The sequence below is a fragment of the Poeciliopsis prolifica genome, unplaced genomic scaffold, assembly GCF_027474105.1.
Source record: "Poeciliopsis prolifica strain line A6 unplaced genomic scaffold, Auburn_PproV2 SCAFFOLD028, whole genome shotgun sequence".
Lineage (NCBI taxonomy): Eukaryota > Metazoa > Chordata > Actinopteri > Cyprinodontiformes > Poeciliidae > Poeciliopsis > Poeciliopsis prolifica.
This window is the reverse complement of record NW_026562403.1, coordinates 2936798-2960628: the sequence shown is the minus strand read 5'-3', so window position 1 is coordinate 2960628 and position 23831 is coordinate 2936798. Positions and strand designations below refer to the sequence as shown.

The window sequence follows — 23831 nt, the reverse complement described above, 5'->3', positions numbered from 1 at the left end:
TATATATATATATATATATTATATATATATATATATTACATGGAAATGTGTTCAAGGCACAATTTACACAAGAATTATTAACAAACACAGGAAATAAAAATATCAAATATTGCTTCTCAAGGAAGGATTCATAATGGTGCCAATCATCAACATCCACCACCAGCTTATGTGAAACAAACATATAGCAGCAAGTTGAATAGGTTTGTTTCAAATAAGCTTTGGTAATCTTTTGTCAGCTTGCACAAAATACTCTGTCCAACATTTTCAATCTTCACTGCTTTTGTGGTCTTCTGGTTCTTTTCCAGATAACTGAATCATAGGTGACAGAGTATATTGTGGGTTTTGTTTCTCTTTCATGGTATTCAGAGAAAATGTACCACCAAAATGCATGCACATCAATTCACAAATGAGGGTAGCGACGTAGCCATGGCCACAGCGCTAAATGTATCTAGTAGTAATTGTATCATATTCTTTACAACCGTAATCAAAACACACATAGGTACATGCCAGTCCAACACAGTCACAGCCCCCTCCCTTCATCTTTTCTTCCATTCATCCTTTCATAAACTTAAGAGACACACAAACACACGAGAAACACACAGAGACACAGAACACACTATCATAATCCTGCACTGTGCCACACGTACTGAGGGGGTAGGACACATCCCTCATAGCACCCAGGAAATTAACTTGACATTTGATGGAAACAGGAAAAAAAAAAACATATTTAGGAGGGGGGAAGGAGAGAAGAAGAAAAAAAGTGTACCACAGCAGACATAGCCGAAACCCATCCCCTCATTCACCCATCTCTACACCAACTCCCCGCACCCCCCTTAAGCCCAGGGACGCATTCGAGGGGGATTTCAGCGATCTGCAATGCAGACACCACTGGGTGCCCAGGAAAAAATGAGCTTCATCTTCTGCCTGTCCTTGTCAGAATATATGCTGTCTGTCCCTCTTTGTTTGCATCCTTTATGGAAAATCTATTTTCATTTTCTTACCACACCTCCCAGGTTTGTACATGTCTATTCGGAAGGACCTTGGAAAAAAATTGAGGTTCATTTAGTGTTGAGCAGATTTAAATATTCACTTTCCGTTAATCGTGTGTGAATACAACAGTTTGCAATGATAGTTTTGCCATTGCTCCTTCATTTGTTTGGCATTTTCTTGAGTCTTCCAAAATGTGGTATTTTAATGTGCAGGTCTGAGGGAATATTTCACATTTTCCATCACATTATACAAATAATTAGGATAAAATAAGCAGTTATTTTTTTACATGGCGTCATGGACAGCTCCACTCAGGTTATGCTGCACTAGCAAACAAACATACAAAAAAGTAAAATGTGAGCTTCCACAAAGATTAACAATCACATCGAATCCCTATTAGTAACCTCAACAAGGAGCCTTGAACACCCGGACTGAATTCATTCCACAATTAAAACATCATTATGCTCTGGCCATAGACCTACAATGACTCACACACACACACACACGCCCACACACCCACATCGTGCAGAAAGACAGCAGACCAGCTAGTGTCTGTCTAAATATCCCCTGCATTAGACATGCAGGAATGCTAACATTATTATGCACAATTGTGAGCGTCTGTCTGTGTGCGCCTTCCCCCCCTTTTCTCCTCTACCACATTGTGTCTGCAGGTCTCTCTTGCCTGCGTGTGCGGGTGTGTGTGTGTGTGTGCGTGCGTGAGCTTGTGTGTCTAAGTGCCACGGAAAGAGGTTGGTGGGCGGTGTTTATTTAAATGTGATTTATTTCTTTTTTGTATGCAGTCTTATACAAATCACAGATTCCTGCAAGACGTCGAGACTCTCTGGGTGTTATATTGGCAACCAGTACGCACATTGATATTAGCTGGTTGTCTCAACGCTTGAATTAATTTTCTGTGAAGAATATGTACTTTGTTTTTTTCTTAGTAATTTGATTTTTTTTTTTTTATCTCAAAATAGGCTTAGCAACACTGCGTGAACTTGTAAGGAAAAACAGTAATAAGTGCTTCACCCCAGACCTATTTAAAGTAATCTGCAAGCTACCTTTTGATTTTCATTCTAAAACATAAAGTGACTTTCATATTCCATGTACAAGAGTCAATCTGAAATGATGTAGCAATCCTGTGAGAGCTTTAAATTTTGATAGGTTGAACTAGAGTAACTATCAAGGACTATGGAACAAGCACATAATTCTTTTTCACAATGAGAGGAAAGCGGCCTATGCTGTCATTACCTAATCATTGCGGTAACCTCATGAAAATGTCTGCCATGATAAAGTTGAGCTGCGACTGTCATTAGCGCATGTCACTAACATCAGCTCGGCGTTCCTCTGGGGCGGCGCCATCAAAATGTTGCATCATCCCAACGCATATACACACACTTTCTTAACGGGGTGCCGTTCGCAGGCATTGTCTGTCACATTTGCATTCACTGCATTTTAGAGTCTTCTCTGAATGGTGTGCAGTTTCTTGCATCATAATAAATGGAATATAATTCTTAGCAAAGAATAAATAAAGAAAGCAGACATGCCGAGATCCACATTCCGCGAGCATTGTGGGTAAACAGATCTAACCGGCATTCATGTGGAGGCAGTCGTCTCCAGAAGAGATGCAGAATTATATTCAAGTCCAACATCTTTATCTTTGAAGTTATGTATATTTTTTGAGAAAAAAAGTATCTAAGCATGTGCTGTGTACCAAGTCCTTTGCATTCCTCGCTGCTTATACAAACTCCTTTCCTACCACACACACCGCTATTTCTCGCCCCCGGCAATTTGCATGTATTTGCATGATTTTCAGTATGTGCATATCCTTTGTTCTGACTGTAGGATGATGCAGGAAAAACCCTCCCTCTGGATCTCTGTTACCCGCCCAAGTCAAAGCTCTTTGGCTATTAGATGCAAAAAAAAATAAAAAATTAATTGTGATTTTAAAAAGAAAGAACTGATTTATGATATTATAGTGAAATGAAATGCAAAAAGAGTTGAGTTAGGTGTGGAATTGTGGAACAAGCAAAAGCCATATTGTATTATCGGCATATGTGGCTGCAATAAGTGGCAAAGCATTGCTTCCAAGCACAAAACATGGAAAATATGGCAAACAGAAAATAGAAAAATTACAGATGGAAACTAAATCACTTAAAATACCTGTTCACATATCTTGCAATATTTTTCTAAATAGTTTACCTTTTTCTCATTCAAGTGCCTCTGGAATATTTTTTTTCACAGGTTAAAATTGTTTGCTCTTGTATCATCTATTAAAACAGACGCCTTTCAATTTACCTACACAATACAAGTATAAAAATGTATATCTTTTCCTTTTCACTTTTTATTGCTTTATCAGTGCAGATAAGACACCGTGCATGCATCTAATGCATATTTCAGCTCGCTTAAATCCTACAGACACATTCAGATGATGTTATTAATTTCTGTTAGCTGGCACTTCTAGCTGAGGGGCCAGCCTCTGTGAGGGTTTGAGGGTTTATATTCAGAATGTGGGGGCCTCATTATGAAGACTTACTCCCGATGGTACGGTAACAGTAAGCAGCCTTAGCACCAATATGCATGTCTGATAGATGATTACAACTGTAGCGCAGTAAAATGAAGAAGAGTATTATGGGCAGGCTATACTTTGACGTAAACATTCTGTGTTTTTTATGGTTTTATTACTGGGCATAGCAGACTAAAGAACAATTTACAGTGTAAATACTTTTGTATTCCTTCAGTTGTGAAATTTATTATGTAATATGGTGCATATGCATATGTATGCGCAATATGTGTAGGCATAAAAAAAAGGATTTAAACAGTTTGAGAGACAAATAAATCCATGAGCTGTTTTTCTTTGCGTTTCTACAAAGATGGTGAGATGACCTGGTTCAGCTCCTGCCACAGTGGGTGGGCAAGATGTTCGTGTCAAACAAAAAGCTTATCCATAACTAAATAATGTAGAATCATATATTTATGCCCTGTGAGCCTAAAACACACTGAGGCTTGGGGACTTAGAGAGCACGTGCTTTAACCCATGCAGTGTTTTTTTTTTGTATATCTTTCATATAATTTATCACTAAGATGTTCAACAAAGTTAGCTTTATATGCATTTTATTGATTCAGATGTAAAGTACCAAAGGTAAGAAATTTTGAAAGTATTTGCTTAGTAATATTTGACACTGTGAGCTCATCTGAAAGCCCTGGCCGGCCCAAAGTATGAGCAGTCTTTGCAAATTTTTCAGCTCTTCTAATTCTGTGGGGTCCCAGCCAAATGTCCTTCTTCCAAATAAACAATTGGAATGATGTAAACTGCTTTTAAGGAGCTTATGGTGTTTGCTTAAAATTCTAATGCAAATTACCAAGTTTAGGATTTTTAATGTATTAATGGGCTAGTCTATGCCCAGGCCCTTAAATTATTTTGTGTACAAAAACAGAACAGATGTTGCCAAGTTACTCTATATTAAACAGAGATGTCTAAGTAAAATCAAATGTGTTTTTGGTAAATGGAAACTTTATTTCATTTTTTTTTTTAATGGGTAAAATGGGAGGATTTAAGTACTGTAAATCCCGAGTTAGGATTTACAGAGGTGTATTTGTACAATGTGTATTAGTGGTTTTTATCTGATGAAAAAACAGACATTTTGGACTTTGGTAATATCACAATGATTATTTTTGTGTGTTATGGTTCGCCATGTTTTGTCTTTGTAATTTAAATGAGTCCCCTGATGCACAGGAAGCCTTGAGGATTTTATTCCTGCTTATTGTTGAACCTTTTAAGCTTATTCTTAACAGGTTAAATTGGAGATCAAGTTGGTTTTCTTCGACCACAGAGCCAGCTCATTGCCATTCTGTCACTGTGAACATCTCAGACAGTGAATGTTTGATCCCCTCTCAGTTTACTTTATTTACATTTTTGTAGTTGAGATGAAGCGTGGGGAGATAGCTTAACTACAACATCACATTATTCAGTATACCTGCAAGGATTGTTTTATATAACCAGTTGAAATTTTATTTGTTTTAAAACAATAAGTTCATCAAAGTTTCACATATTTACATAGCATATTCGTAATCAATGCCAGCAGACTTGGAATAAAATATTTGCTGCTTGGGAACTCCATGTAAAATTATATTCACAGATTCAGCAGAAAATATCAGCTGTAGCTGCGGTGCTGTGTGACACAATAACTAACTTCGACTCTGTGACGGGTGAGTTCAAAATAAACAGTGGGAAGATTAGAGACAGAGAGCTATTTTATTATATTACAGGTCTGACTTTCTATTATTACTTTTAGATGGTTTTTTTTTTCGAGTGTGAAATTAGGTTTATCAAAAATTCATCTCTAGAATTTAAAAACATGCCATTAGAAATACTTTGAGTCTGCTTCCAACTGCTAACAAAACCTATTCCACCACAGAGCTGGACCTGAGATCAAACTGGCTCATCATAACCGTAGTTGGTAAGGCTTGGGGGAAACAAAAAGCTGGTGCAAAGCAAGCAGTATCAGGTGAGCACAAGAAACCTCATCATCAAGCAAAACCACACACAGTGCGGGTTTGAGAATGCCCCTACTGTTTACACACAGTTTGTAAATGATGTCATTAATGTCACAATTTACCTGAGTCGTTTTGCCGCTTGTTTCTGAACTTGAGTCACATTTCATGACACTGTAAGTTGTTGCAATTAATTTTTAAAATGACTTGTTGCTGACTTCGCATTCTGGAAATACTATAAGTAAATTATTAAGTGTTATGTTATCGCATTTAATACGTAAGCATCTTTCAACTTAACTGAAAGTTGAAAAAGAAATTGAAGAAATTGAAGAGAAAACTTAGCAAAATTAATCAAAAGACAGAGTATGAAAATAATATCAAACCCCAAAACACTAAATTGAATTCGCTTTTCATTTCCAAAAAATGGTTGGAATGAAAGGACTGTCAAGTCCTGTGTTGAGCACCTTTTGTTGCTTTATAAAAAAAAGCTCTTTCAAAATAAAAATGGGACCTAAATATTGGGCAAAAAGAAAAATAATATTTTTCAAATTAGCATTTCATCTGACTTATGTGATTATTAAACAAAACATGTTTGGCTCAGTTCAGCTGTACATTATTATCTGATTGCTAAAGTGTTCAACAATGGAACGTTCATTTAGCTGTTCTAGATTCGCCTCTGCCTTAAACTGATTACTGAAGACGAAATCATTTCTGGCTAAAACAATCTTCAGTATGAGCTTAAAAATCAGTCAGGTCCATCCAGTGCCTCTGCTCTGGATGTTCTGCAGAATTTTCTCTGTGGAAATGACTAGATGGCTATTTCTACTCAGTGACCTTCCCTACTCTTCTAATTGGACCTTTTGAGAAGTTCACCAAAAGTGTGGGAGAACTGGGAGTAATTAAAGTCAGTTAAACTGCAGTACACTAATACCCAGGGGTGTAGACATGCCACTTCATCTCATCAGCCTATAACTTTTTCTCTTTTCAGTAATTTTTAATTTCTTTATAACTGACAGAGAATAAACTTTTGATTATAAGGATTCTGAAGTGTTCAGAATCCAAAATATGTATATATATTTTTTTTCCAGGTGTGTAGGTTCTTTCCTATGACATTGATGCACTTGATTATCTCAAGAGGTCAAACTTAAAATAAGCAAAGCAGTAGAATCTGCTTTGCCAACATACAGTTAGCATCTTTTTCTTTCAAATGCTTCTCTGCTCAACATAAAGTTTGCTTGTCTTCTAGTTGTGAGATGCCACAATTTTGGTGGAAAAGAAAAAGTAAATTTGTAGGTCTGAAGGTGGGACCTGACATTGTACACATAAAGGACACACACACACACACACACACCCCCCCCCCCCCCCCCCCCCCCCCCCCCACACACACACACACACACACACACACACACACACACACACACACACACACACACTATCTCTTTCTATCTTCCATTCAGTTTTTATTCATTTCTATAGCCTAATACTTACACTTACCCATTACCAGTAACTACATGCTTAACCCTGATCCTAAACAAACTTTCGTCCTAGGCCTAACTCCGTGGCCAAAAAAAGCACTTCTTCCTGCATAGTGGCGCAGTTGGTAGCACTGTCGCCTTGCAGCAAGAAGGTCCTGGGTTCGATGCTTGGCCCGGCCTGTGCATGTGTGCGTTCTCTCCGGCTTCCTCCCACAGTCCAAAAACATGACTGTTAGGTCCAAATTCTCCCTAGGTGTGTTTGCATGGTTGTTTGTCCTGTTTGTTTCTGTGTTGCCCTGCGACAGGCTGACGACCTGTCCAGCGTGTACCCTGAAAGGCACCAGCAACTCCCGACCCCAGTAGGGGTGAGGGTGAACAGAAAATGGATGGATGGACAAATAGACCAACATTAATTTTGGCCATCAACCACATCTTACCTTGTACAGGTCCAGTGAAAATCAAAATCCCCGATTCTGTGATGGCTTCCTCTCTCTGCGTCCTGCAGCTGCCTGTTGCTCCATTTCTCCACTACTGCTGCAACAAAACACACACAAATACAGTAAGAGAGACTATGTTTACCCAAAGGGAACCTTTAGCTGTTGAACAGCTCCTCCACTGCAAATCACAATTAACTTGTCTCCATTAAAAAAGATTAAAAGAAAGAAGTGAGAGCAGCAATTGCTATGTTTGTTTTGAGGAATTCAAATTTGCAATAACTTTGTGCAAATATCTCCCTCAAATCAGCAATTTAAACGCAGGACTTCTGCAGAACCTGAAGAGAATGTCAAAGCTTGTTTTAATACTTACATATTCCACAAATGCAAGTTTAACAGTCAGCCTGGAAATGAACAGCTGCATCATTTCTTCTTAAACTATCAGACAATTATGATAAATGCCATGTTACCTTTTGTAGCTAACTGTTCCCCACTACTTCTACCACAACACCAGTGTCTTCCACTCTGACCTCTATCCCAGAGGTCAGCTAACTACAGCTCCTAAGCCACATGTGGCTCCCAAGGCCTTAATAACTGTGGCCAGAACTGATGAGTACCAAAAAGGTTTTTATTTAGATAATATAAAGCTTTATTATTATATTTTTTTTCCCTACGTTTACTAAGATTTGACTGCAATATTGTTACAGAAACTCCTCAGCAGAATGACACCAAAAGGACAAGGAATCAATTTTTGCTGTTCTCTCACTTGTCATTAGGTCACCGGGAACGTTTATTGAAATGTAACGATTCACTCTTTGGAAAATTGTATTTCTTGTATTGCTTCAAATCCTAAAAATAGCAAATAAGTCATGTTTCTTTAATCGAAAAGCAAAACAGAAAAAATCTACTTTGATGGTTAAAAAAAAAAAAGTTGATAAGCGATGTGCGTTTGAAAGGGAAGGTATTGTGGCTTTACATTTACTTTTTATGTTGACCAGATTAAACAAAATTTCCTTATCATTGTTTAGATTGTACTGATTGATTTACCTTTGACTTAACAACTTGAATATTAGTTCAGTTTTTGTGTAGTAATAAACTTTGCTTTAACTTGAGATGCAACTGTTGACGTTCACCGATGCCACACTGGTTGAAGACAGTAAGGTGAAACCCTGGTCACATGCCAATAACAGTAAAAATAAATAACAAGACTGGTACTCTTAAAATAACATTTGAGATTGCTTTGCTTCTCATCTAAAAGAGGGTGCATTTATCCTAATCGCTCAAAATCTGCAAAAATATACAGATGTAAAGCATATGCAGTTTGCTTTTCTGTCCCTGGTGATTGTGTGACTCCTCTGATATGTCAGTATCAAACTGACAGGTGCCACGTTTTATTAGAGCTCTCAGCTAACATCCATCAGGGCAAATCCAGACTGGCACAAACACATTCTCTGCGTCATGTAAGTCTGCAGTCGCTAACAAAGCACAACAAGAGTCGTTTAAATTAATTGATTTGTTTTCAGGATTTTATTTCACCACACACTTGGTACAAAAATGCATGACTGGCCACACAGGCTATGAACAGAGCATTGTTTTACACATCTTAAAGCATCCTTGTGGTGTGGTGCCAAATCAGTGTGCATATGTGTATTTCAAGCCCTACGGCACAGTTTAGGACACCATGGAGCGCTCCTCCCCCTTTACCTTCACTTTGTTCCCTTTGCAGCTTGTGTGGCTTGTCTCATCCTATCTCCCTCTAGCACCCATCTCTTCCTAGCGCCACACTCTTAGGATATGTGTAGAAGGTGGCTGGGTTGGGGGATGGATAGTGGCGATGAGAGAGAATATGGAGATAGTGAGGGGGTAGGAGGTGCCATGGTTATTGTTTCTCTAGAATTACGTAGTGCCAGTGCACAAGTTGTGGTAATCAAAATTTCCTAAAAACGTTAGCTGCACTGATTTAAAAACATCACATATGTCTGCAACAATGCGGTTGCAATTGTGTGTCACCCCTTTATACATATAGGACAAAAGGAAGTAGGCACAGAAGAAAAGTGCCTCCTTTCTTTATAGGTAAGGTGTGTCTTCTCTATATACCCCAGGTAGCTTTCAGTGTTTCATTATCCAGAGTGGAGGCACTGTTTTGCCACCCGGCTCACCCCATGCTGTCTGTCTCATTTCCTTTCGGTAATAATCCATTAGCCGACGCCGGGCTAAAACTCACAGCCGTTTAATTATTCTCAATTCTTCAGCAGCACGCCGGGCCGCACCACTCATCAGAAGGAACAGAGAGGCAATAGACTATGCGCGGATAATAAAAGGCCGACAACAGGATAACTGTACAAGGAAGGGGATAATTTCACATGCACGCTCTGAAAATTGTAGAATGTAAGATAAATAAATCAGCAACCCACAGAAATTCGCATGCCAATAAATGTATTGCAAGCCATAAATATTGCCATGCACAAATTCCAAAATTGAAACGAGAAAACAAACAAAAAAAATTTGCTAATATTGTATCTGTATCTCACCCAACCCTCCTAAGCATACAGATGGTAGAGGTTAGCTACGGTTTGTGATTTTTATTTTTGTAACACAGGCAACGAATGATACCAGAGAAAACTTTAATTTGCATCAAAGACTTATGAAGTCAATGGCTTCCCAGTCATTCTCTCTGTTGCTGCAGTGGCATATTATGTTTACAATAACTGCTTAATAAAAGTAAAATATGAACGATTTGACACAATTCTTGCAAAAAGGACATAAATACACAATACATCTCAGAAGTATTTTTATTTTACTTATTTATTTTTCAAATGCTTTTTTTATGTTCAGCTTATAGAACTGGAATAAACTGATGGGTCATGTCTGTGTATCTCTGTTTGTTTCCTCCAGGAGGCTTTGCAAGGGGACACCAGAAGGAAACTGCTCGTAATTAATAGTGGGGTGGCACCAGCTGAATAAAAAGCCAGGATTTTTATTTAGGTTTGCTGCAATGGTATAACTTGAACTTTAGGTGAATTCCAAAAATTAAAAAAAAGAAAATCCAGATCATTCTTATAATTTTTAAAGGCTTTAAATTAGATTATTTTCAGATTCTGTAATATTATTATTATTATTATTATTATTATTATTATTATTATTATTATTATTATTATTATTATTATTATTATTATTATTATTATTATTGTTGTTGTGGTTGTTACTTTTATTATAGTTTTTTTCTTTGTTTTAGATTTTCATAACATGTATTTTTATTTAAGTAAACAAATAATATGCTATTGATTTGTTTTCAATTATGTATACAACAAAAATCAGCTGATTTGATAAATTAGACCATGCTTGTTCTGTGATGTTCCTTTCAAAATTCTGTAACTCCTGAGTTCTGATGTCAATATGTGAACCTTATGTAATTTAGCAGCAGAACCATAAAAAACTTCATAAGGGGGTAATAAGACGGGTGAAACATAGAGCACTTGAATATAGATATGCATTGCAATTTATTAACGCTTACTCTTTTGTTTCTGAAATTCAAGGGGTAAGGGATGGGCCAACAAATTTGAGGAGGGGAAATTACCCACTCTTGGTACCCCCTTGGTGGTGCCACTGGACATTACTATTGGACCTGGCAATTAATTGTCAGCTCAGACTAAAAAAAAAATTTAAAAAAAACAACAAACAGAAAACTAAATATTAATAAAGAAAATACCAGCTTAGATTTTACATTGTTCGTGGCAGCAATATTGTCCAATTAGTGGCAAGCGTTAGAAAACTAAACAAAGCTTCATTTGGTGCACACTGATAGTAATCGAAGGATTTAATGGATGCAAATTTGATTCTTAGCATGCAAGAGTCTGGCGACCGTAACTAAAATAAAATTGCCTTTGGGATCTCCATTCTGCCTAAATACACCAAAAAAAATTAAATTAAAAAAAAAATTGCAATCGCTAATGTGTATGTGTGTGCATGTGTGTGCCAGCGGACATTTTAGGTCTACCCTCCCCACACTCTCACTACTGCCAAACGCCTTAAGATGGTGGCACCTTGAGGCAGAGAGAGACACTCATACAGAAAGCCAATCTCCTCCTCCCTTTTACCCTTTCCTCTACCTCAGGTCTTCACGACAACACAGGTCTGACTCTGTGTCCCCTCCCCTTCTCTAACCCTTGGTACCCCCCTAATAAATATTTAATTCCCCTCTCTCTAATAAGGATATTAGGCAAGTATACCCCAGCTCCTGCCATATATGCATGAGTCCTCTCTCATCAAATTTACATAAAAGGGCCAGATGCTAATGCAAGCATAGCAATGGCTCCTCACTATTCAATCTATGCACTGGTCTTGGCTCCCTGGTCCAAGCGGCTATATAATTTAATTGCCACACAACATGTATTTTTCAAATGATTCACGTTGCTCTGATTGTACGCGGGCCTCTGAACAACATGATTTACAGAGACCAGAAATATGGGGCTGTTCTAATTGTGCCTTTATGCTTTCTCAATGTTTCCAAAGCCCCTCCTCCCATACATAACAGGCACCTTCATGCATAACACGAATAAGAACATATATCAGACACTAGAGAAGCATTCTCTATTTATCAACCAAAAAACTTGTTGACTAATCTAAGCTTGTACTGTTTAGCCTAATTATGATAAAAATGAAAGTGAATACTTCCCATTTCTATTTAGTGGCAGGCACCTTGGCAATCCCTGAGTACAGATTTACCTACTGCCCTCCAGGCAATAGTAAACAGCACCTAAGAGCAATGAAATTTAGTCAAACGAACAGCACAAAAAAATGTGGCTGGTTGTTGCAATTAATTGCGGATGAATAATGCAGTGACACAAAATACATTATTTACACCCTTTCATCTTCAAGGAGGAGGCAGATTTCATATGCGGTGTACTCATTCGCCTCTAATGCTGTGGTGCCGACACTTGCATAATCGAAAGCCAAGAAGAAGCACAGATACTCTGGAACACAAGCTGCTGACAGCCACCTTTGTAGTTTTGGAGCGAAAAATAGCATTTGTGCATGCGGCCTTGTTATGCACAGCTGTTGTCACGATGATGCTGTTTAATCATGCACATATAAAGCTAACAGTATATAGTACAAGAAAGATGGCGGGACACATTTAATTTAGGAAACAGTACACTGCATTGAATCAAGCATTAATTTACAGTTGCATAAATGCAATTTATGTTGCATATATAATCATATTTTATGTTACTTCTGAAGGTATATATATGCAGTATTTATACAAACATACATGATGGAAGACTGATTATTTTGGCAAAATTGTCACTTTTAGTTTTTAATTAAATAGGAATAAAGAAAAACAGTTGTGTTGTAGACTTTGAACATTTTTAGGGTTAGGAACAGGGAAAGCTCAAATAAGATCTACCCCCAAATTACACATTATGACTGTCATCAAAGCAAAATATTTGAGATATATTTACAGAAAATATTTACACAAATTTTCTGTTTTCTCCTTTTTTGACATGTCAGTGCACTTCAAAAAGCAAATAGCTCAAAGTCAACACCAGAAATATGTTATGAAATTAATCCAAAGCAACAGAGACATACACACATATTAAAATGCACATCCATACAGTCTTATGTGAATAACAGAGGTTTATAAGAATCTGCAACAGAAAGCAACTGGAGCTCAGAGTGTCAGAGGTTTAAGACGTTAATCGTGCACTTCTTCTGTTGTTCATGAAACTGTCATGAAGACATTTCAATTCATGCAAGAGTACTGCTGTTATGCCATAACGACACAAACCTTTCGAAAACATGAATCTGTTACTTTGAAACACTGTCAGGTTATTTTTCTATGTTTATGGACATAGAACATGTACATAAACACACTGTCAGGCATGCAGCAAAACCATGCAGTTCAGCATAACCCAGCATGCCTGCTGCTCCTCACAAGACACTCAAGTGGCCATGCATGATGTCATTAAAAAGGGCCGAGCCATGACATTCCTCGTTGGATTATTGGGAGGTTATAGCTGGACATCTGGGTACTGAAGACAGGTTAATCAGTGCACTGTTGATTGGAAATGACACCTTCGAGGTGTCTGTGCCAATTTAAAACTATACCCCTCTGGTTTATAGGTAACTTAACATGGAAAATGTAAAGTAAATCAAAAACCAAGTGCACAAGCTTTTTACTTCATGAGCATGATAATGTGTGTGCACGAAGAGCCTCAGAGACATGGGGGTGGGTGACATTCGGGGTTTCCACACAAGAACAAACACCCAACCACTCACAGGAAACCAGGAACCTGTCCTGCATCAGCAGGGACCGATGCTGCCATGCGCAAGGTGATCTCACCTACCGTTGCTGTGGCAACACCAACCAGAGGGAAAAGCCTTATTGTGTGCGCGCGCATGCGTCCGCTTCTGCATGCATGCGAGTGAGTGCGAGAGAGTGTGAATGCGTGGCAGTGATTGTGATAGAAGCTCGAGCTGAAAGAGGAGAGGGTAGAAATAGGAGGAGGGCCTTCAGGAATTCACATTGTGCCCGGTTTGTTTAAGGTTCATGCCTCGTTCATTTATGACCCTTTATCAGGGAAAATACCGAGCCGGCAGTTTCAATTATCAAAGGCCAGCATGGCTATGTTGGTACAATAACAACTCAGTGTTTTATCAGACGTATGGTGAGCAAATTCATGCTTTTCCAATTACTACAAGTTAGCCATAGCGAGACAAAGACGACATGAAAACACAGCCGGTTCCGTGCATACAAACTAAGATAGTGGCGCGCACGGGGATGCTTTCTGCAAACATGTGCATGAAAGCTACATCTGTGGGAAAATAGTCCAAGTAAAGTCCCTCTACAACCAGCTGGTTGTGCTGAATTCTATTAGTGATGAAGAGCTAACTCAGACTATAAGGGTCATCTGCTTATCAATGGGTGGTGGTGGCCTAGGTCTGCACTGCAGCCATGAATGCCCTGAATTCATTACCCCTAGTACACAGATGGTGTCTGGCTGCTCTGTCTCAAGTTCAAGTTCACGTCCTGGAGACAGGCACACACACAAACACAGAGCGGGGCATGGCTCAGCCCAGACAAGCAGACGTAGTAGACTGAGCCATTGTTCCCTCTCATCATCGTGATTGCGAAAGCTTCGCTAGCTATCCGGGATGCCTGGGTCAGTTAATCACATGGACAAACACACGAAGGAAGGTTACACGCATGCAGAGACATACATATGTAGATGCACATGGAGCCTTTTGCCCTCTCGGAAACTCCAGCAGAATAACAAGCATGCTGTGTCAAACTGGACACAATAGTTTTAACTGTACCTGGAGACAAGCTCTCAGTGGAACAATATTGCTATAGCAAAACAACATGAAAGCGGCTTATATTAAAAAGAGACACAACCATGCTCAACAAATATGTTAATGAACACCACCTGTGCTGGATCTAGGAGAGGAATGAGTCACTGAGTAAGAGCAGGTTCTGGTGTTCTATCTGTACAATTTTCATTTACAAATTATAATGTTGATTAGTCTGGTACAAATCAAGTTCTGAGCTTCAGACCAGAAAAAAGACAATTTAAGAATCATTATTTCCACCCCCAAAAATCCAATGATAGATAGATAGATAGATAGATAGATAGATAGATAGATAGATAGATAGATAGATAGATAGATAGATAGATAGATAGATAGATAGATAGATAGATAGATAGATAGATAGATAGATAGATAGATAGATAGATAGATAGATAGATAGATAGATAGATAGATAGATAGATAGATAGATAGATAGATAGATAGATAGATAGATAGATAGATAGATAGATAGATAGATAGATAGATAGATAGATAGATAGATAGATAGATAGGATTTTGTTCTACTGCAGAAGCACAGCAGGTGCAGGAGGACACTCAATATGCATTACACAAATATACAGATTTAGAAATAATTAATTAATTCATTCATTCATTCATTCATTCATTCATTCATTCATCCATCCATAAAAAGAAAAGCTATTTTAGTTAGCTCATATTAAAAAAAATCAGTCGTATTTCTAGGGGCAGAATATTTTTCAAAAAGGAAACCTAGCACTGTTTATAATGTGATTGTAAGTCAGTAGAAAATACTTCTTGTTTATTGCAACAGAGTTGGTAGACTTAATAAAAAAACTGTATATCAGAACCACATTATTAAATCAGACATTGGAGAAGCACCATGTAAAACTCTGCAAGTGAAGCTTTCAGGTTCCCTCATGCACCTCAGGATGGCATGTGGTCACACATTAAGGATTGGAATCAGGAGATTGTAGGCTTCAGGACAGAGCCAGTTTTCCTGCCTTACTTAACTTTCTTTTCGCCTTTGTAAATTAAGCTAAATTTATAATGTGTGCATCTCAACTTTGAGGTTCATAGACTTGGAAATATTCACACAGACTGTGAAATCGTCTTTGTATTTGTCCGGTCTACAATGTTTACAAAAAGCTTGACATCTTTCCAGGTAAGAAGGCTAAGCCAAAACGTTTGATTAACAATGCCTGACCTGACGGGCACTCAGTGAAATATATCAAAGCAAAGAAGGGGTTCAGTCAATGGCACCATTGTTTCAAAAATGTACAATACTGGTTAGCCAATCAAAGATCCAGCAAAATAAAGCATGTCACCAGATAAATGACAATAAGGTTTTCAAAGATGAAATGTTATTGTGAAAGATCCATTAAATTGTCCTCCCTCCCCCAAATTCTCAGGACCCCCATGAGGGTCCCCAAAGGGGCTAACAGAGGCTATACTGCCTCCAGTCTGGCCTGGTTTCAGCTGCCAGAAACCCTTCAGTGATTCTCTGCTTGAGAGAAGCACAATTTAATTAATTTTTTTTAATCTTTTACCTTATTAAACAATTATGAGTATAGCATTGTTGATACTAAGGTTAAAAATTGAAATAATGCTTAGAATACAAAGCACACATGGAGGTGTTACTGAAAAAGATTTTCTGAAAATTATTAGATGGTGGAAGAGTCACAGACTGGTTCCCTCCCTTCCTCTTTGACATTCACTGTGCTCCCCTCAACAGCCCTAAAACAATGCCTTCTTTCATAAAGAACGAAAACAACTTCAATCGACTTAACCAAGGATAATAAGACTTGTTTCATTCATCACTGCTTGGCCTAAATCGAGGTCTCAGATTTCTTTCTGGCAAACCCGGTGTTGTATGCAGTTTCTGATATGGCTTGGAACAAAAGACACCAGTTTTGTCTGATGGTGTGAGAAAGTCTCGATGTAATAGGGTTTTCTTTTTTTTTTTAGCAAAGGCAGTTCTGAATTTAACCATTCTGGGTCTTCTTGCCACAGCATACAGGAAGGACACATAAAAGAAATTCATAAAAACAAACATGTGAATTTTTATACTTCCTTTAGTAAATAAGAAAGTGTGTTTGCAACATGTAATCTTTGCCACGGGGCGGTACAAGACTTTTCCAGAGTGTGAACCTTGATTTATAACACAATGGTTTAGCACAAAATCAGGATAACCATAGTAACATGATCTAATGGCTTTTATTTTGAACAGCAAAACAATTGTAGCTTCTGTACTGACATAAACTACTGACTAGGTATCATTGTGTTATTGATACAATTTGCCAGGACATATATCCACACAGCTCATCTTGTCTTTGATGTAATTGGCCTTCTTTCAACCAGCTCACCAGCAATGCACAACAATAGGTTGGGGAGGAGAAGAGCTAAGAGGTGAATTTAAGATGATTTTAGTCCTGGGCTAAAGCTATTTTTTCATGTGCACACGATTTGTTGGTAAGTTTAGCATGAATCGACTTTAAGGTTTATAGGTTTCACTGCACAGCCATTCATCCATCCATAGGGTGATCTAACTCCCTTTATGGAGTGCACAAAAACAAAGGAGTCATGAAATATACATAAAGAAAGTTGCTATTTGTATGTCTGCCCAGCTTAGAGGGGAGGGTTGGTTAAGAGTAATAGCGCTAAAATTGTATTAGATTATTTATTTTTAAATAGTTGCATGACAGGTTAACTACTTCAAAATCCAATTAAAACAGAATCTTTTCAAAATTCTTCGTTGAAAATTTCATTAATACAACAAAAAAAATACATTTATGGGGAACTTCACAACATCATCCCTTAATAAGGCCATTAAGCTAATGCTACGTTTTTAGTGTTTTGACATTTTCTCTGACATCATGTTACTACAATAAATGTATAAGACAAAATATGAGAAATTTGACCAATCATATGTTTCTTAGCACCTTGATACCAGTAACCGGCCCTTTCCTAAAAGGTCTACGGTGGAAACAGCCCTTCAAGTAATTATCTTGATTAAGCCTGTCAATCGACCACATGAGCACATTTTTAGTGAATCCCAAACTAAAAATGTAGACACTTTTATTGTAGCACTGCTTTTCCAACACCAAAATTATGCTCCCTTTGTTAATTATGGCTAAAGCAGGTTGAGTAACTTTTCAGAAAATGTGAAGTCTGGCCAACCTCTGTTTCACCTCTGACATCTAATGTTTCTCTGTTCAGATTTCCATTTACTTACTTAGTTTACTTACTTGTTTATGTTGAATTTCAGATACAATGGTGTAAGTTGTCGATTGTTCAAATGTCCTATATATAACAATATCTGCATTGAAACTCAAGTGGGGGGCACGCTGGATTACAAAGTTGCATCACGTCACATTTACATTTGTATAAAAGCATAGATTTTTTTTTTAAGCTAATGACCCAGAATCCTCATTATCAACTCAACTGGCGAGACAGGAACGCGGACAAGACCGTTACTGCTTGCGAGTTTGGAACCACCGCGTCAGCTTGAGGCTGGGAAACCTCGCCCCTTTCTTTGGGGATGCAGATGAGTCTGGTGCACTTGACGTCTTTTCATGACCCCTGTTGCTCCCCCTCTTCTATCCATATCCCTATACCCCCCCACCCATCCCCACACCGCACACCCGGCCCCTCTAGGCCCTCACGACGCTGTCTGTCATAGTGGGCCCGGGCACGGCATTGCCACTTGCCCCACCGAGCGTGGGAATGGGATCGTCCAGTCGTTCACATCTCCTGCACTGCGGTTAACGGAATCAATTAAGCAGACCCGACCCAGCACCCACCCACATACATACACACACACACCAGCTTCTCCCAAATACACCCCTCATAACCCCCTTCTTCCCAACCCCCTCCTCTCCCTAACCCTGTCCCTACGTCCTTCTCTCTTTCTCTCCATTTTTTGTCAGCTCTGTCTGTATACATCCTAATCATCACTGCCGTTTGGAATGCCGGTGATGCTTGCCGGCCAGACCCCAGAACGTTGAAATGAGGGCGCACGTGGATTTCTACAGTAGCCCCCAGAATGTGACTCTTCCATGCACCCAGTGGGCCTGTGCAGAAACCTCATGCATTTTAAATAACATAAATCATGCAATATTATGAAAATCAAGAGGACTATAAATATTAACATGCAATATGTGACCTGAGAAGAACCAGCGTGTGTGTGTACGCGTGTGTGTGCGTGCACGTGTGTGTGTTTGCGCATCTATTGGTGTGTGTATCCATTTTAAAGTTGGACATAATGTACAAGAGAGCAGTTGTAAAATCAGACTGTCAAAGCTAAATGTTCTTGGTACAGTCCTATCAAATACACATATATATTCACACTGTGGGAGAAAATGAAAATACAACATAAATTACAGAACAGTGACAAAAATACATCCAGTTTCTGTTGACATAAGTGATATTTCCAGGCTTTAGTCCGTGGGGAAATCAAAGTGTGCGTCCGTCCAAAAGGTCCTCGATGAGTCTGGAAGTAGTTTTTACTTTCGGTTATCTAGCTTTATGACGAGCAGAACACTCATACAGCTAGATAACCAAAGATAACAACCCACTCCACTGTCTTCTACAGTAATCCACAATCCATGTTTCACCTTCTGGGCTCCAAAGTTTTAAATTCTTTGCAACTTCAATATTCTTGGTAAAATACAGTCACATCATATGCTTTATATTCCCTTTTACTGTAGCTGCAGATGGCCAACCAAAATTGTTTAACACTCAGGAGTTAAAGGTGATAATTCTTCAAGGGAAAAAAGGATTATATATTCCCAATGTTAATGTCAAATTCACTTGACATTAACCAGTATTACTGGGTTGAAGTAGGCCTTGGAAATCGGTGGTAAAGTGCAGTCATCCTTGCACACGGGGCCTTAATTTGCAATGCAAATTGCCTCAATCCCACAAAGGCTCTTTCGCCTCTATTAAGTCGTTGTGGCAGCAGCAATAGAAGATCCTGCAAGGCCGGGTGGTGAAGAAAAATCCAGATTTCCCGTGGAAAGCGCAATAAGCGACAGGGACTTGGGACGCAAATGTTTCGGATTGAGAAGATTATGTTTGCTTCTTCCCCCCCACGTTTTTTTTTTTTTTTTTTTGGAGGGGGGACAAAAGACTGTCAAGTTGTCCGCTTGCATCCTGTTTGTTTGGGCAGCGAAAACCTGCGATGACGGTCCTTTCGGCGGGCTGGATCGGACGAAAGTGGCAGTGTGTTGAAATAGGGGACAATCCCCTTCCACTGACAGAAATCGGGGGGCAAAGGGCTGGCCAAAAATATGGACCAGCCCGGAGGAGGTCAAAGGCCTCGCGGACCGGGAGAGAGGAACTGCGATGATGTCACACACAAAAAAAAAAAAAAAAAATCACAAATGCGCCCTCCTTTCAGATGCACGATCTCCTCATCCATTTACACAGATCGCGCTGCGTGGAGCGAGTCCGCCGCGCGCGCAGCGAGCAGCTCCGCCGCTCCTCCTTCCTCACACGCAGCAGAGCAGGGAAGGAAAACGGAGAGCAAAGGAAATGCTTGTTTTTCTATTTTATGAAGCCGCAGCTCGGGAGCCATTTGGAAGCTTTCTTTTTCTCTGTCTCTCTCTTTTAATGGAAGATGAGAGCAGAAAATAAAGCGTGACACCCGAAATAAGTCGGCGAAGAGCATCGCGGAGCCGCCTCCTCTGCACGGACCAGGTGGAATATCCTCAGTAGCATGATCTCCGTCTGCTTACTGCTGCTCTCCTGCTCACTTCAGATGCGACTGTAGGAGTTAAATCGCTCTCTCTTGCTCGATTTGTGCGTCGAAAATCCGTTAGAGCCTCTTGGTGTTTTTTCTTTTGTTGTTTCGTTATGTTTTTTTCGCGACTGTCGCATCCGATGGGTAAGGTAGAGACCTCGCCTCGCACCGACTGAACCCCCCCCCCCCCCCCCCTCCCCCCCACTCCACACACACACACCATCTCCCTGCTCTCGGATGTTAACCCCCCTTCACTTTTCCTTAGAGAAAATGCAAGTGGATGACAGCTCAAATATAAGATCTTTGCAAGTGTGAGTTAGCCATCACCAACGTAGCGGGACGCGCGATGGATCATGCGCAGGAGGAGAATGTAGCTCCACAAAACCCTGCGCTGGCTCGTGTACAACTTCTGATTCTGTTCGGACGATGAACCCCCCCACCACCACCACCACCTCCCACCACCACGCTTGCACTCCACACACGCACACAGTACAGAGGAGGGGGGGGAATGGGTCTCAAGCAGTGATTGACTCGGTTCGGCTGAATGAGTGAAAAGATTAAAGCTTTAAAAAGTTTTGATTTGTGTAACCTCCGCATAATTTTAGACCTGACCCCTAAGTTGTTTTTTTCTTCTCGTATGACCCCGACTTTCTGCATTTCAATTAGGGGTTCCTGTGGGCATGTTTTCAGACACAACCAACACATCCAGTAACTCTTAAGCACTCTGTATCCGCAGTAAAACAAACAAACAAGCAGTAAAAATTGCATCAAAATGTATATTTGGAATAAAACTCTTTATCACTCATTTGCCCCTTTGCTTTCAGCTGCTTTCATATCCAGCACAAGCTTTTTGACCTCCCCGTTGATAGCAACGCATAAGGATCAGCCTGACTAACTTTTCAATGATCACCTGATTAGAATGCGAGGAGCTTTACGCCGGGCCTTCCCACTCAGATTTAATTACAGCACAGTCGATTCTACGCACAACCTGCTGATCCCTCCAACATGCACTGAATTGCAACTGAGAAATTCCATAATGGATGCCATCTGTCAAATGGATGCTTGTTTTTTCTTTTTCTTTTTTGCTATTAAGTGCAGTAAACAACGCAGAGAAGCTGCAGTTAGTGTGAGGGCTTTGTTTTTAACAGACAGCACGACAATTTTCGTGACGTTACATGCAGACAGTGTAGTACGTGTATTTTTGTTTGTTTTTATTATTATTATTATTATTATTATTATTATTATTATTATTATTATTATTATTATTATTATTATTATTATTATTTCAGCGCAGCACCGGACCTCGTTTTATAAACGAGAGTAATTAAATATTTGCTTTTCTTTTGTATTTGATTCATTCCCTATTGTTCTCTAGCAATGTACTGATAACGCATCTCAAATTGTATTTAGTCAACCTGAACTTGAGCAACAGAAAGCGCGTTTTCTATGTAAAAGAGGCGTTTTAAAAATAAACAAAAACGCATAATACTGTGACTTATCTTTATCTAATTGTTGCGAACGCAAGTAATAATAATAATAATAATGATAATAATAATAACCCCAGCTTGGCTCAAGGCTCCACAATAACTCACATGCAAACTTGGCAGACTGTACAGCGCATTCTGCACTAAAGTGCCATGTGACAATTATAGCCTGACTTAAATACACGATTTCAATGATCGAACAAATCTTTCCCGTCTTATCTGTTCACTTCAAACGGTGTGGGGAGATGGCAGCGACCTGAGACGTCTGTGTCAACTTCGGCACGAACAACTTCCCCTGCATTAGGCTCCAACTAAGACAACACGAGCCACTTGTACGTTTTAACTTTTTTTGCGCACCGGAGTGCGAGCGCATCCCTCAAACCAGCCACTGAAAGTTGAACTTACTTCTTCGCGGTCCAGCCAGATGACTGCCAGGGAATCAGAAAGTGTCCAAGGCGCCAGAAGCAGAAGAACAACGAGGTCCGTGTGTATCGTGGTATGATGTGTAGGTAAATGTTCCTCTTGGAGGTGGGAGGGGGGAGGGGGAGGGGGGAGAGCAACTAAAAATCCCAGGCGTTTAAATATGCTGGGTTGGTGGGTAGTTGGTCGGCTTGTTGGTTGCTTAAAGGGGGAGGGAGAGGGGGGGCAAGGGGGGACTTTAAAACTGGTGCTGCCACTTTGTAACCCGCATCAGGCGGCGTGCAACGGCCGCTCTGTGCCAAAAGCATGAGCACATCCCAGGCACATGACAGACGCAGAGACGGGCAGGGAAAAAAAAAAAAAAAAGAGGGGAGGGATGAGGAGAGGGAGAGACACAACTTTCCCATAAAGCAGCAAATAGAAAAGTGCATGCACAGTTGAGCTCTCGGAGAGTGTGCAAGTTTTTTTGTTTTTTTTCTCTTGTTCTCTCTCACCCCCTTACCAATCCCCCCACCGCCACCCCCTGTTGATAATGGGGTTCGGATGAGGAGGGAAGAAGGGGGGGAGAGGGAGGCCGGTGGGTGGTGATGATGAAGGTGATGATGAGGAGGAGGGGTGGGTGTAAAGTCCATCCTTCTCTGTGAGTAGAGGACGTGCTCTGAAATCCAAAACAAGTTCCCTCGGTTCTTTTGTTGCACGCACGAACTGAGGGAGCATTGTTCGGACCCCACTACCCTTTCCTCTCCCCCCGCCCCCCGACCCCCTCTGACCAGGTTGCGATCTGAGCCTCGCTGTCGGAGTGGTAATGAATTTGCTGCGGGCGCTCCTCTAACACGCTTTGACAAACGGAACGCATTTATTGCAGGTTTTGCAGACAAAATATGGGGGAATAATTTTGCAACGTGCAATTCCAAAAACAAACAAACAAGAAAACTAAGTCAGGGACTAAAGTCAAAAGAAGAAAAACAGAAAAAAAAAATTGGGAAAGACACACTTTGACTTAAGTGTAACAGAAGTCACACTGCTGCAAGTGTCCTAATGGGAAGGACAACCAGAGTCCAGAAATTGGACACACACTCAGACACACAGTTTGAGGAAAAGAGTAGAAATTTTAAAAGCAGTTTTCACTCAACAAAAGTTCAAATGAGGTCAGTACAATAGATTGTCCTTCTGTCGATGTTTATCTTTATAGAAAAACGTGTTTACTTTTATTGATTTATTTATTGTTTTTTTTATATATCTAATAGAACTTCTCCAGAGCTTCCTTGCAAAATATAATTTGCTTAATTTTCACATTTTATCCTGGAAAATACCCATAATAATAATAATAATAATAATAATAATAATAATAATAATAATAATAATAATAATAATAATAATAATAATAATAATAATAATAATGAATACTAAAACAAAGAGCTCTCGTTTTCATCCTCCCCCCTCTTTTTTGCCTAATTGCAGGCGTATCCAT

General features: G+C 39.6%; 1 long non-coding RNA gene across 1 annotated transcript in view; it reads right to left on the bottom strand.

Annotated features, from left to right (window-relative positions):
• LOC129371968 (uncharacterized) overlaps positions 1-22717 on the bottom strand; it is a 43653-nt gene extending 20936 nt beyond the window's left edge. The window contains exons 1-2 of the long non-coding RNA XR_008607214.1: positions 22346-22717; positions 7394-7490 (exon numbers count right to left, since the gene is read on the bottom strand). This is a non-coding gene — a long non-coding RNA (uncharacterized LOC129371968). The remainder of the gene's footprint in view (positions 1-7393; positions 7491-22345) is intronic.
• Between the last annotated feature and the right edge of the window lie 1114 nt (positions 22718-23831).